We start from the raw sequence: 11,975 nt of genomic DNA, 5'->3' as shown, positions 1-11,975 counted from the left end.
ATGATGATTTAACTATGAAACAAAAACGTTGTCGCTGTATATGTTACATTTAATACTGCAATAATAACAAAATCCTTGTGAATGTATAACAATTCATAGTGAAGTTAACTTGCAATATTATGGTGTAGTTTGTGTACTTGTTTTTTTTTTTCTTTTTTTTTTTACTGGACCTTAATTAACACAGAGATACAAGTCCAGTTTATGTGTTTATGTGATGACCCCAGTCGCTCCTCCTGATATTATCTCATGCAAGAGCGGGCACCTGAATAAAACCACTGACCTTCCATAAGCCAACTGGTTGATTTTCTCTACTTTTCAAAACGAGGTTTCGAATCCATATCGGTTTGGAGTCAGCAACCTTGGTTACAGAAGCCCCTTGTATAATTGACACTTTTCAATAATTATATAAGAGTTTGATTATGGTAAGAAAGAATACATATACTCTATTATTTTGCTCGTATACATAATTTCAAATAAGACGAAAATTCAGCAAACTTTGCTGTGAAGCAAATTACGCGATATTGAATCGAGCTATTTATTCCAGAAACTGTGGTATTCAACTTCCGAAACAGAGTTTTGAAAATTAAATGCCGCTGCCTTTGTAACATTGTTAGAGTTTATCTTTCACAATCCAAAGCATCGAGAAATAACTCTGTCATACTGTTTTAATGAATTAATTTTGGTGAATGCAAAATACTCATATCATGATTAATATGCCAGACTTATGATGAGACACTGAGATTCATAATATTGTTAACCCCGATCAAGGAGAACCTTACTGTCGCTAATGTATCTTAGAAGCTGCTAGGCCTAAAGTTTGACATGCTTTAAAACGTTCACTAAAGTACACATAATATATATTTCCTAAAAAGTGCTCAAGTTTTGTCAGAAATATTATTAACAGGTGTGTACATTTTGTATTTCAGTTAAGGCGCATAAATGTGTGAATCTCTCGCCTCACAAAGGTTTTGGATAAATAGGAAAGTGCGCCATTTAAAGACAAAGCCGAACTGATGTGAGCGGCTGTGTTTAAGTCAAAAAGTCTAACTACAGATATATAATACGCAAAAGCAAATTTACAATGCCTTATTTGAAAGATATATGACCGTTCTGTTTGTTTTGCAGTTTTCATTTTAGTGTTATATTTCTATGCTTGATAGCTTGTTACAAGCGACTAATCAGTTGTAGACAACAATAAGAAACGACTTGATCTCTCTCTGGAGCGCAATCAAATATTGACATTCCACTTGCTGATACCAATATTTCTGAGGAATCTATCAGTACATGATACAACATGTTAGAGAATAGATAAGACAGACCCTGTATTTCCGAATTCAACAGATTCATACGATGCGTTTCGAAATATTCTATTAATCCATTAAGTCTTAATTGATATTATGTATATAATTAATAAAGTTGTCAGTAGAGATAGTAAACTTTGCTAGTTGTTTGGGAGAAGCTGAACAGTTTGAGAGAAGATCAGCAGCAGAAGTAAAGACGTTCTAAGTTAAATGTACATAGAAAGAAAAATTGTGATTGCTCAAGACAAATTAACAAAATAAAAGCGACGCATTTTAAAAGAATATACCGGTTGAATAGTGGGTGGATGAAAAGTTTACAAACTAGTTTGTGTTAATATAAAAATTGTAAAATGTTTTATGTGAGTGTATTCTGATAGTGATATATACATAATATATAACATAATAATATGTATATTGTACTTTTCTTTTTTAACTGTACAATTTTTTTTTACCAGACAAGACAAAGTGAGATAGAGTTTGGTGGTATTCTTAAGGATACAGAATTATAAACACAAAGATTCGTCTCAAAAGTCTGTTGGTTTTTTTTTGGTCTAGGGAACTTGCAAGGTTATTGTATGTGTTAACTGATCTGAGGATAGGTCAAAAATGACTGCATGGATACATTTATTTACAATTATAAAATGAATGAGCTATCAAAGAATTTATAAAACATGTTGAAAAGCTTCAGGCTTTAATTCAGTAATTTGTTGAAATAATAGAGCAGAAAATTCACACAGAGCAGACAGTGCTGTTATTTCACCACTGAATACTGGCAGATACCTATTTACTAGATATTTTTAAAGATGATTAACTATATTTGTTCTGCAAAATGAAATATATTGCAAAACTGTAAGAGGGGTAGTAGTCACAGTGACATATAACATCAGACAGTAAGTCTTTGTGAATCTATTTGTATGTCTGTATTTGTCACATGTTTTAGCAACTTCATAATAATTATAGTCATGTCATAGCAAGATTTAATTTGATAAAAGGACCTATTTCTGTTTCCTTTAATAGACTGAATAAAGTAGTACAAATAAATCTGTGACTACTTCATGCAAAAAGAACCCATGAATATCCCTTCGGGCAATGAAACAATTGTATTTAAACCAAAGAAGCTATCAAAACTGTTATGCCCTTGGTACTCGAACTTTAGATAAGTTACAGGGTACATTGTCTAAAGTTCGAGTACCAAGGGCATAGCAGTTTTGAATTAAATGCAAGTCTTACGTTAAATTTCACCAGAGCATCATAGATTAATACACAGGAATAGTCACATCTAAATATTTTATTATAAACAGCAGGGTGCTTGGTCACTAGTTAAAGTGTTTAAATCAGAGGAGAATAATTTTATTTACACTGTTTCGCCCGGTAAGTTGATTTTAACGTGATACTAGCTGGGTCTGAACACATTTACAACACAGTTCCATTCTTCGAAAGTTGCTGACATTTCCATGACGGTGGTCTACATAAACTTGCTTTCTTCCAATATCTTCATTCTTATTGGAGTCATTAAACACTCTAGTGACAGCTCCAGCTTCCTCAGATGTGTCCAGTTTCACCATCCAGCATCGAAACAGTCGAGCGCGCTGTCTCCTGTGACAGCTCTTGTTATAATAAGTTTGCATGATTGCTGATTTAGGACATTGCGTTATGTCGCGTAGGCGTGTGCCAAAACAATAAACAAAACTTAAACATTTTGTTATGGCACGTTAGCGCACGCGCCAAGATAACACAACGAAATGTATTACAAAAACCGCGCTCGCGCCAGTGCGACATAACTAAATGTCCTAAATGATGTTAATATCTGCAAAAATACAGACAGCAATGGCCAAAATTGTCTGGCAATTATAGTTATATACAGACTGCATTTGTTGCAGTGAATGTCACAGCCTGAATATTTGACTGAAAACATTAATACTACATTTTGTTGCAGTGAATGTCACAGCCTGAATATTTGACTGAAAACATTAATACTACATTTGTTTGAAGTCTTGATGCAAAATTTGTTTACTGACAATCGAGTTTTAACACAAACCGATGAATGGAGCATGCGTCATTATGGTTGCACTCGCAGTCAAATTTCCGCCGTTGAATTTATGTGGATTTCTGGTACGTATTAAAGTAACAACTAGGCGATTATCGCCTGATTTTTTTTGTCTCAAATACACACAATTGTAAAGGAATAAAACTTCAATTATTTCAAAACAATTTGACATTTTGAGCAGAAATAAATGATTTTTAATTATTTGAATGGCTAAAACAACCAAAAAGAAATGCTTTAAATTCAATAAAAATCAAACGGATTCTAAAACAACAGCAGTTTGGTTTATCTTGTAAAATGATAACAAAATTTAATCAAAGCGCCCACAGCACAGAAAGGTTGAAACCCGCATTTGACGTGCAATAAACCACTCCGCTGTAACAGTTCAAGTCACTTCCATGAAACAGTATAACATTCAAACCATTTGCATCCATGTTACATTATATACTAGAAAATGCTGGCAAAAATGTATCTTTGAACAAATCCTTGACAAAACGTTATTAGGTATGTCATCAGCGAGACCAGTTATAAACAAGACATACATTGGCTAATATTTTTTATATAGAAATGTTGGACACACAGAACATTCGATGGAAACAAATGTGTCATGTCAATCTTGACGATACTAGTAAGGTAAATATCTTAATTCCATACCTTTGTACAAGACGTTTACTTAATAATTTGGAGCTATAGCATTTTTTAAGCGACGCACTTGAACATGTTGAAGGTTTTCAGTCTGCATTTGTAAAGTTTTGTGTTAAAAGTGGTTTACATATTTTTAATGTACTCCACACGGAATTACTAACCCCAAGTACAGTAGAAACATAACACATGCTAAGATTACCGTCAAAAGGTCGTTTTTCCCACAAAAACAAATAAAATAGCCTAGTGGAGAAACATAAGAAAACATTTAAAGACGAAGGAAAAGTAACTAGAGGATTTTCAATACCGACAGTTTAGTACGATTGTTTTATCTCGAATATCCCAGAACGTATATTAATCTATTAATTTTAAGTACCACCGTCTCTCTTTAAAAAAAAATATCACCATTTAGTTCTTAATCAAAGGCTTTAGAATATATGTGATATTAAACAAAATGATCAAGCTATCAGTATTCAAGTTTCATTACCATCGTTGCCAGTAATCGTGCTTTCTACATAGTGTTCCCCAAAGTGGCAATAACAGATTATCTTTTCTGCTGTTGTTGGATATAGAAAGTAAACAACACGCAAAGAAAATCATAAAAGAGAAATGCTTTTATTTCTTTTGTTGTTCTGTGCTTTTAAGTGTTAATATCATTTGATGGTGAAGTAGCAACAGCATCACTGTATATTGTTTCACACGCGTTCAGAAAATAATAATAATATGTCTTAAGTTACACATTACTCTACTGGTTGCCTTCATCCATGTCACATCCCAGATCGTACTTGCAGTACATATAAACATTCGCACAGTCGTCAATACATGCGGCAAACAGAATATCATATTCATACTCCTCCTTGTATTGCTGGTAGCAGAAGCGGTCACACCCGATAATGTCAAAGCCGACACATTCCTGTTGACATTCATTGCCTGTGTCAGAGCCATAATGGTACCCGCCATCTAACAAATCCCTTTTTCTCGAGCCAAATCTCGTTGCTCTACTGCTCAAATGTCCAACAATCATAAAACCCATTACGACAAACGCTGTCAATGACATCTGCATTAGAAGGATAGAATGTGATTTATTACATACGACACTTAATTGTTTTTATAGAAACTTTGCAAAACCATAAAAAGGATTCAAATTCTGGAAATAAAAACTGAAATGTACAAACGTTGCAAGAAGCTTTTTATGCTTAAGAAAAATTATAAACTAAAAACAAACTAAAACACTGAGAAAAAAGTAATCCCAATGGCATTCTTTCAGAAAGTTTTCGTTTAAAAAATATATTTACAAAATTAACCAAGTATGAATAAGAAAATATAAACGATACTTACCTTTCCGCGAAAGCCTTAGTATTGTTTCTTTTTTCTTTTTGTTTTCTTAAAAGCACCTATTTATATATACAGTCACGCCAATAAAACGTTTCGTATGAATTAGAGCATAAAGTCTGCTTAAAAATACGCCGACAACATGAAAGATGAAAATACGCGTATTACCTCAAATTAGTAAAAAATGTCAAGCGATGAAACAAAAACGTAGTCTTTTGTGTTGATGATGATGCATATGATTGACCTTTCTCAGAAGATCAAACGCTCGTATCTTTGTTCTTAATGAGGTATGCAGAAAAGTTGGTACCCACTTAGTCAACCACTTTGTAATGATACAAAATTGCAGCCGCAAGTTTTCATACTATTTCATAATATTGCTCAATTTTATATTATAATGTTATTATTTTGCATATGAAACTAAGTTCTTGCATAATCACTACTTTTGTTTCACTGGATCCACCCATGTATCAACGGGAGAAAAATCGTGTACAAACAAGGCAATTCACGTGCTGTTAATACACGATTTTTATTTTTGAAATGCTTTTCCAGGGTCGTACATATATCCTTGTGCAGACGGAAATCTGGTATCTGTGTCTGGTTTCTTCCACAATAACCTCCTTTATCTGTAGCATAAAAGTCGCAATCTAATCCATAGTATGTTTTGCTGTGCCAGTTACCAACCCAAAATGCACCGCCTCCAAAAAGGCACGTACTTGCTTCTCTCTCGGTTTATACCCTTTTTGAACATTAGGTCGTTCAAGTTTCGTCGACAACCGTGAATTTATTAAATTGCGTTTAACTTGTGCGATTATTTGTCTTTAAGGATCATTTTAATGTTATTGGGAATGTCGGTATGCTTTTCGGCGAACACCGTCTAAGAACGAATGACTCGTGCCACGTGACTGAAGTTTGTAAATCAGACTACTTGATAACGCATTATATTTAATTTATCAAAATGAAGAATTTTTACAACACTCTGGGTGTCTATTCTGTTCACTCTGCTGATTGTGCAACGCTTCAACTGAAATGACAGACGGAGCTTTTGTCTTTAATGACGCTGTTTATAGTTTTAGAAGAATATTGATATATCTAAAAATGATAAGTAAGTTTAATGAATATAATAAAAACCTGTTCAAATACCAACATATATCAATTTACAGAAGAAGCTGAACACGGTCTGTTGTGATTAGCCGATCGATTAAAGTCTAAGCAGAGAAGCGCCTTCCAGACCATTGCTGTAATTACTCATTGTAGGATAAACGAACCTACGAAACCTTTGTGAAAAATTAAAAGAGAACCCTTTAAAGTGTCGTGTTTAGTTTTGCTATTTGAAAAATGTTAGACAGATAATAGAATAACACAAATGATATGGAAACCTCATAAACTTCTCGTCTTATTACAATTCGCCGACCATCTTTTTTAAAGATATTTCTTGTTATCCAATTTCTCGCAGAATTCATTTAAAACTTGAGAGCCATTCACTAAGTTCGTACCCACCCGTACTCAAAATGTGTTCGTGCTCAAAATAGCTCAAATATTATTCCTGTTTACAAAATTTTTAAGTAAAATGTAAAATTATTGGTAATGTCATGTTTGTAATAAAGAGAAATAAAAAATATCGTTAAAAACATTTCAATACATGATGTTGATAGTGTTGTTCATATCTGGGCCCGGTGATTGATATTTAAAACATGTTTACCATTTCCAAGAACAAGATATGAAGTTAGGAGGGTTATTTATGTAGGAGATAAGGAGACAGAGCTTTTGAGAATCCCGGATAGTACAGGTAGCGTTTCTGAAGTGCAGCCGTCTATTACAACTCATTGAGTGTGGTCCGTTTAGAAAAATTGAATCCACCGTGATACCAGATGGCGGAACCCTCAGTTGTTCAAGTTCGAGTATTGGTTTATTGTGTTCAGCCTTTTTAAATGCTTACGATAATCAGGGACCTCCGTGGCTAAGCGGTTAAGGTCACTGGCCCCTCATCAATGTGATTCCGAGCCTTACTCGGGATGTTGAATTCTTCACTAGAGAAAGCCATCAAGCTGGCTTACGGAAGGTTCTACGCAGGTGCCCGCCCGTGATGAAATAATGCAAGGAGGGAATCCTAGGTTCTTCCTCCACCATTAAAACTGGAAAAGTTGCCATATGACCTATACTTGTATCGATGCGACGTTAAACCCAACAAAAACAAAACCTGCTGTAATTCATAAAACAACATCTGTTTGTTTATCACTTCCATGTATAATGTGATGCTGATAAGTTGAGTTTCAAAGCCAGGACATGCTGCTACTAGCTAATAAACAGGCTGTTAATATCGTTATGTGTCACAGCAGCGGAATGAATTTTGATTTATTTGAAAGTACTCAAGAAATACACCTGTATTGAAAAGACCTTTTTATATCTCCTTTATGTAGATCTAAAACAAAACAGGTAAATATAAAGACAACACACCTTTTTAATTTTCATGCTTACACAAAGATAAAATGCCCTTCATGTAGCAAACGTTTGAAACAGCTTTAATGTGTAACTGCACAGTAATAAAGACTGTTTCCTAAAACTAAAGTTATTGTTCCTTCTCTTAAGAATGAACATTATTGTTCGGTAAGTCACACTTGACTGATATCGAAAGCTGTTGTCATTACAAGCTGGCCAATCAAACGCCGTGACCTTAGAAATAACCTTTGACGTTAAAACTATTCTTTCCTAATTTAGGCGACTCTCTGACTGAACGCGTTCCGTGGATTACATACTACTAAACCCGAGGATGATTCATTGATTCTTTTATTTCCTCCATTCTTGAAGAACATAACATATGTACAAACAGATAAACATATTTTCATGTAAACAATTAAATATCGTTACCTTCAAATGCATGGTTAAAATGTGATAACAAACCCCATTGCGACCCTCTAATTATGCGCAACAAATTCACGCATCGAATCGTAATGGATTGACCGGGTCAATGTCTTATTACCGTATTTACTCAACAGAAAGTGGTAACATATTTAATTTGTTGTTGGATTTAACATTTCATGTTAAATAACTAGCGTAAATACTTAACTTGACATTTTTTGGCAGTATAAAACAGACATTACAACCAAAATGTTACAAGATGATCATTATATATTTATATAGATGTGCCCTAGAAGGAACGTTTGCTATGCTTTAACTTGTTATATAAGTTGTTTGACTAATTTGTAGGTACTCTTCAGAGATATAAGGTCATACACATTCTAAAGAAATAGAACTTATATGAATGTAATTTTGTAAGTTAGAACAAATGCATTCAATGGAAGTATACGGGCCCATTTTAAAATTATACTACATAAGATCTCTTAATGTGTCCGGCCTATTTATCATCACATTGAAGGGTATATATTTGATGCAATTTCTGCAAAAGAATTTTTTCTCTAAGGGGTGTGCGTCAATTAAATGCATAAATCGTTATGTAGCTCATTTTGTTTGCGACTGATGCAGTCCTGATCCAAAGGGCAATGGTCAATCAAAATGATTATACTGAGAAAGTACAAGTTGTTTTGATTGTACAAAATAGTCTTCCATGAATAGGTTTCCAAAAGTATTCCATCATTGATCAGAAAATTGTATTTGCAAAGTGAGAAAGAAAAGCCAAGTAGGATAATTTTTGATGGAATGATATTCTTTTTTTTCATACTTCGTTGTGTTCTTATAGCTTTTAACGTTTTCGGAGTAATCGTTTGTAAAAGATATTTCTTTGGCTGAAGCAATTCAATTTAACTTTCATAATCGACACATCCACAATTTCAATACCATTTATAGAATATATGATAATGTATTATTCATTCTATACTATGCTACGAAATCTTACACTTGTGATAACATGTTTAAAGTATATAATATACAATTTATGAATCAAAATAATTGTATGTTTTATAATTTAGTTTTGCTTTAAAATGTCCATTCAAATAATAAATGTTTATATTTGTTAAATTGTAATTCTTTTGGATTAATGAATTGCACGACTGTTATCCATATCTAAAATATCACCAAGGTAAGAAGCTTTATCATAAAAAGTTCAACAATATCAAACAAGTTTCAATAAACATTTTACGCTTGGAATCATGTTCATGACAATACAAAAAAAAACATCAGCAAAGAGTGGAGTGCAGTGGGATACCGAACACTTGTCAACTGTGTATTACATGTATGTAGATTTCAACGTCAAATCTAATATATTTGTTACCCAATAGTGAACACAAAGCGTCACTTATTTGATCTCATGTCGAGTCAAAAACATTTAAAAGCAATTCAAAAATTCTCTCAACCATTGCAAGAAAAAATCATAACTATTCTTTGCAAATATTTTTCATAATAAAGACAACGAATGTTTCCTTGATACATTCGTGTAAAACGCTGTTGTTTGAATGATTGTTATAGTTCATTGCTTGATTCCCTTAATGGTATCATTATAAATACTCTTGTTAGCAAACTGACATACATAAGTTGAGATATATTAGATGTCAATATATTATACACAATATGCATTTCGAGTAAATGCTCCGCGGGTGAGCACTTTATGATCGAAAACATACTTTCAATACATAAATTTGTTAACAGCACTTTTCAAATTCGAGGAAGACGGATGTTGCCCACACACTATGTAGAACAAAATTGTTCTCGTAATGTACTCATGGCAAGGACTATGGTCACAGTATATTCAATATTATGTTTCAGTCTGAACTTTCTTGTCTGCGGTTACCGGTACTTGTTGTTTCTGTTTGATAGCTGTTTGGCTGAAAGGTACTTTGCTCAAAGCTGCTACTCCATCAGAGGTGAATATAATTTCCGTATCTTGTTTTACAAGTACATCGCTTTGCTTTGTATAATTATGCACTAACATATGCAAATTTTCAAACTTTCTACAGCAAAAAAAATGTATCGATTACTCCCCAGTAGACAACTAATCACGGGTCATTTTGTGTTCTTATGATAACGTACTCGTCTTGAAATTATTCGCCAAACGCAGTCTCAATTACATGTAATTTGCTTATACCCATTCATATAACAGAATTGTTCTTGCTGAAAGTTTGGGGGCATCCCTCCAAGCAGCTAATATACTTTGTAGCGCATACACTTTGACACTGGGTTTCATAATAATGTTGGAACCGATTTTGTTGAGTATCAATGTAACAAATTGCTTCACACATTTTAAGTTTTTCATCAATATTGGAGTCGCAGCCCCATTCGCAAGTTTCTGGCCCTTTCTGGGATTGGAGCTTGTAAGGTGAAACCGGTGCGCCATTAGATGATTTTGTTATGCACATTACTAATATCACGACCAATAAATTTTTCATATGTCGCAGTTTCTGAAAAAGATAATAAAACTATATAAATCGGTGTTAATTTGACAGCCGATATTAACTGGTATATAAACTACCCGTTAACAAAGACACGTTTGAAGTCTCATCTACAAATTTTTGATAACAGTTGTTTTGGGGTACAGATGCAGTTATGCCATAAGTAAAACTTATAAGTCAAAATGGCTTTTACCCAAACATGTTATCAACGACTTAAGTATATTCACAAAGTATTATTGCATCGTAAACTCTTTCAGTGCAGCGCCATTGTATATTATATTTTTTCTGTACAAGTATTTTTAATTATTATTTTTCTTAAACATATTTTTTGCCAAAATCACAAATAAGAACAATTACCTTTATATTAACGTATTTTATATAGTTTGAAACAAAATATTATTTCTTCTTTTATTATATGGTGTTTTAAGACACCCACCATGATTATTTATTCCCTTTTGACTGGAAATAAGTTGAATGTAAACTCTAGCCTTACTGTTAATTCTAAACGTGGAATATCTCAGATACCATTTAGTTTTTCCCGATGCTAAATTGGTATAAATACACGTTCATATCTTTTTCCCACTGTTAGTACTGAGTCGTCAATGCATATCATTTTAAATAACTGTTACTTAAAATCCTTCAGCAAGTCGTAGATATACATCCACATTCTAGCTTTCCATAAAAAAACTTTCTCGAACTTACATTCATCTTTACATTATCCCGACCAAATTATTATCCGTATATTTTTTCCGACGTAATTTTTATCTTTATGTATATTTCCAGACCCTATGACGTTATTTTAGTAGAATATGCCAAGATCACAGCACGATTTTCGTTAACTCCCATGCTACAATTTGAACAGCGTTTGAAGACAGCAGACACTGGTCTGAAAACTCAAGTATCTGAAATTCTTCTGCGTAAAATTATGAACTGCTTCGCTCTAATTTAGTTAAATTACTAGAAAGGTCGTCTCGAAACTTCCTTTTCCTTTTCCTTGTCTTTCAAATTTACATTACAATTCCACTTGTACTATAATTAAGCAATGCTCAATAATTGAAGCAAATACGAAGAGATATACTGTGTTCGTGCTTATAACTTGAAAATGAGTGAAGCACGTGTCCGCCATATAGACAATTAGGGACATTTTGTCGATGTTTACGATTATATTGGTATTTATCTCGTAAATCAATAAGGAAACCAATTCCCGCTAAATATTTTGTACGTTTTTGTGTTATGAAAATAAATTTGGCTACACATTTTATTAAAAGAACTGACTCTATCAAACCGAGTCTGTTATTATTCTATACCAAATGATCT

At 33.2% G+C, this 11,975-nt stretch overlaps 2 long non-coding RNA genes across 3 annotated transcripts; both read right to left on the bottom strand.

Annotated features, from left to right (window-relative positions):
* Nucleotides 1-4,586: 4,586 nt before the first annotated feature.
* On the bottom strand, nucleotides 4,587-5,457 carry LOC123523315 (uncharacterized). Its single transcript, XR_006681074.2, has 2 exons — nucleotides 5,326-5,457; nucleotides 4,587-5,044 (listed from the first exon to the last, which is right to left on the bottom strand). It is a non-coding gene; the product is annotated as an uncharacterized LOC123523315 (long non-coding RNA).
* Nucleotides 5,458-8,087: 2,630 nt separating this feature from the next.
* Nucleotides 8,088-11,694, bottom strand: LOC123523877 (uncharacterized). Of its 2 annotated transcripts, none has more exons than XR_006681184.2 (2): nucleotides 11,095-11,694; nucleotides 8,088-10,667 (listed from the first exon to the last, which is right to left on the bottom strand). It is a non-coding gene; the product is annotated as an uncharacterized LOC123523877 (long non-coding RNA). The 2 variants fall into 2 exon arrangements; XR_006681183.2 differs by having other exon boundaries at nucleotides 11,361-11,694.
* Nucleotides 11,695-11,975: the final 281 nt, after the last annotated feature.

This window comes from Mercenaria mercenaria, chromosome 3 (genome assembly GCF_021730395.1).
Source record: "Mercenaria mercenaria strain notata chromosome 3, MADL_Memer_1, whole genome shotgun sequence".
Classification (NCBI taxonomy): Eukaryota; Metazoa; Mollusca; class Bivalvia; order Venerida; family Veneridae; genus Mercenaria; species Mercenaria mercenaria.
Note: the sequence above shows the minus strand (reverse complement) of the source record. Positions and strands in the feature narration are given on the sequence as shown.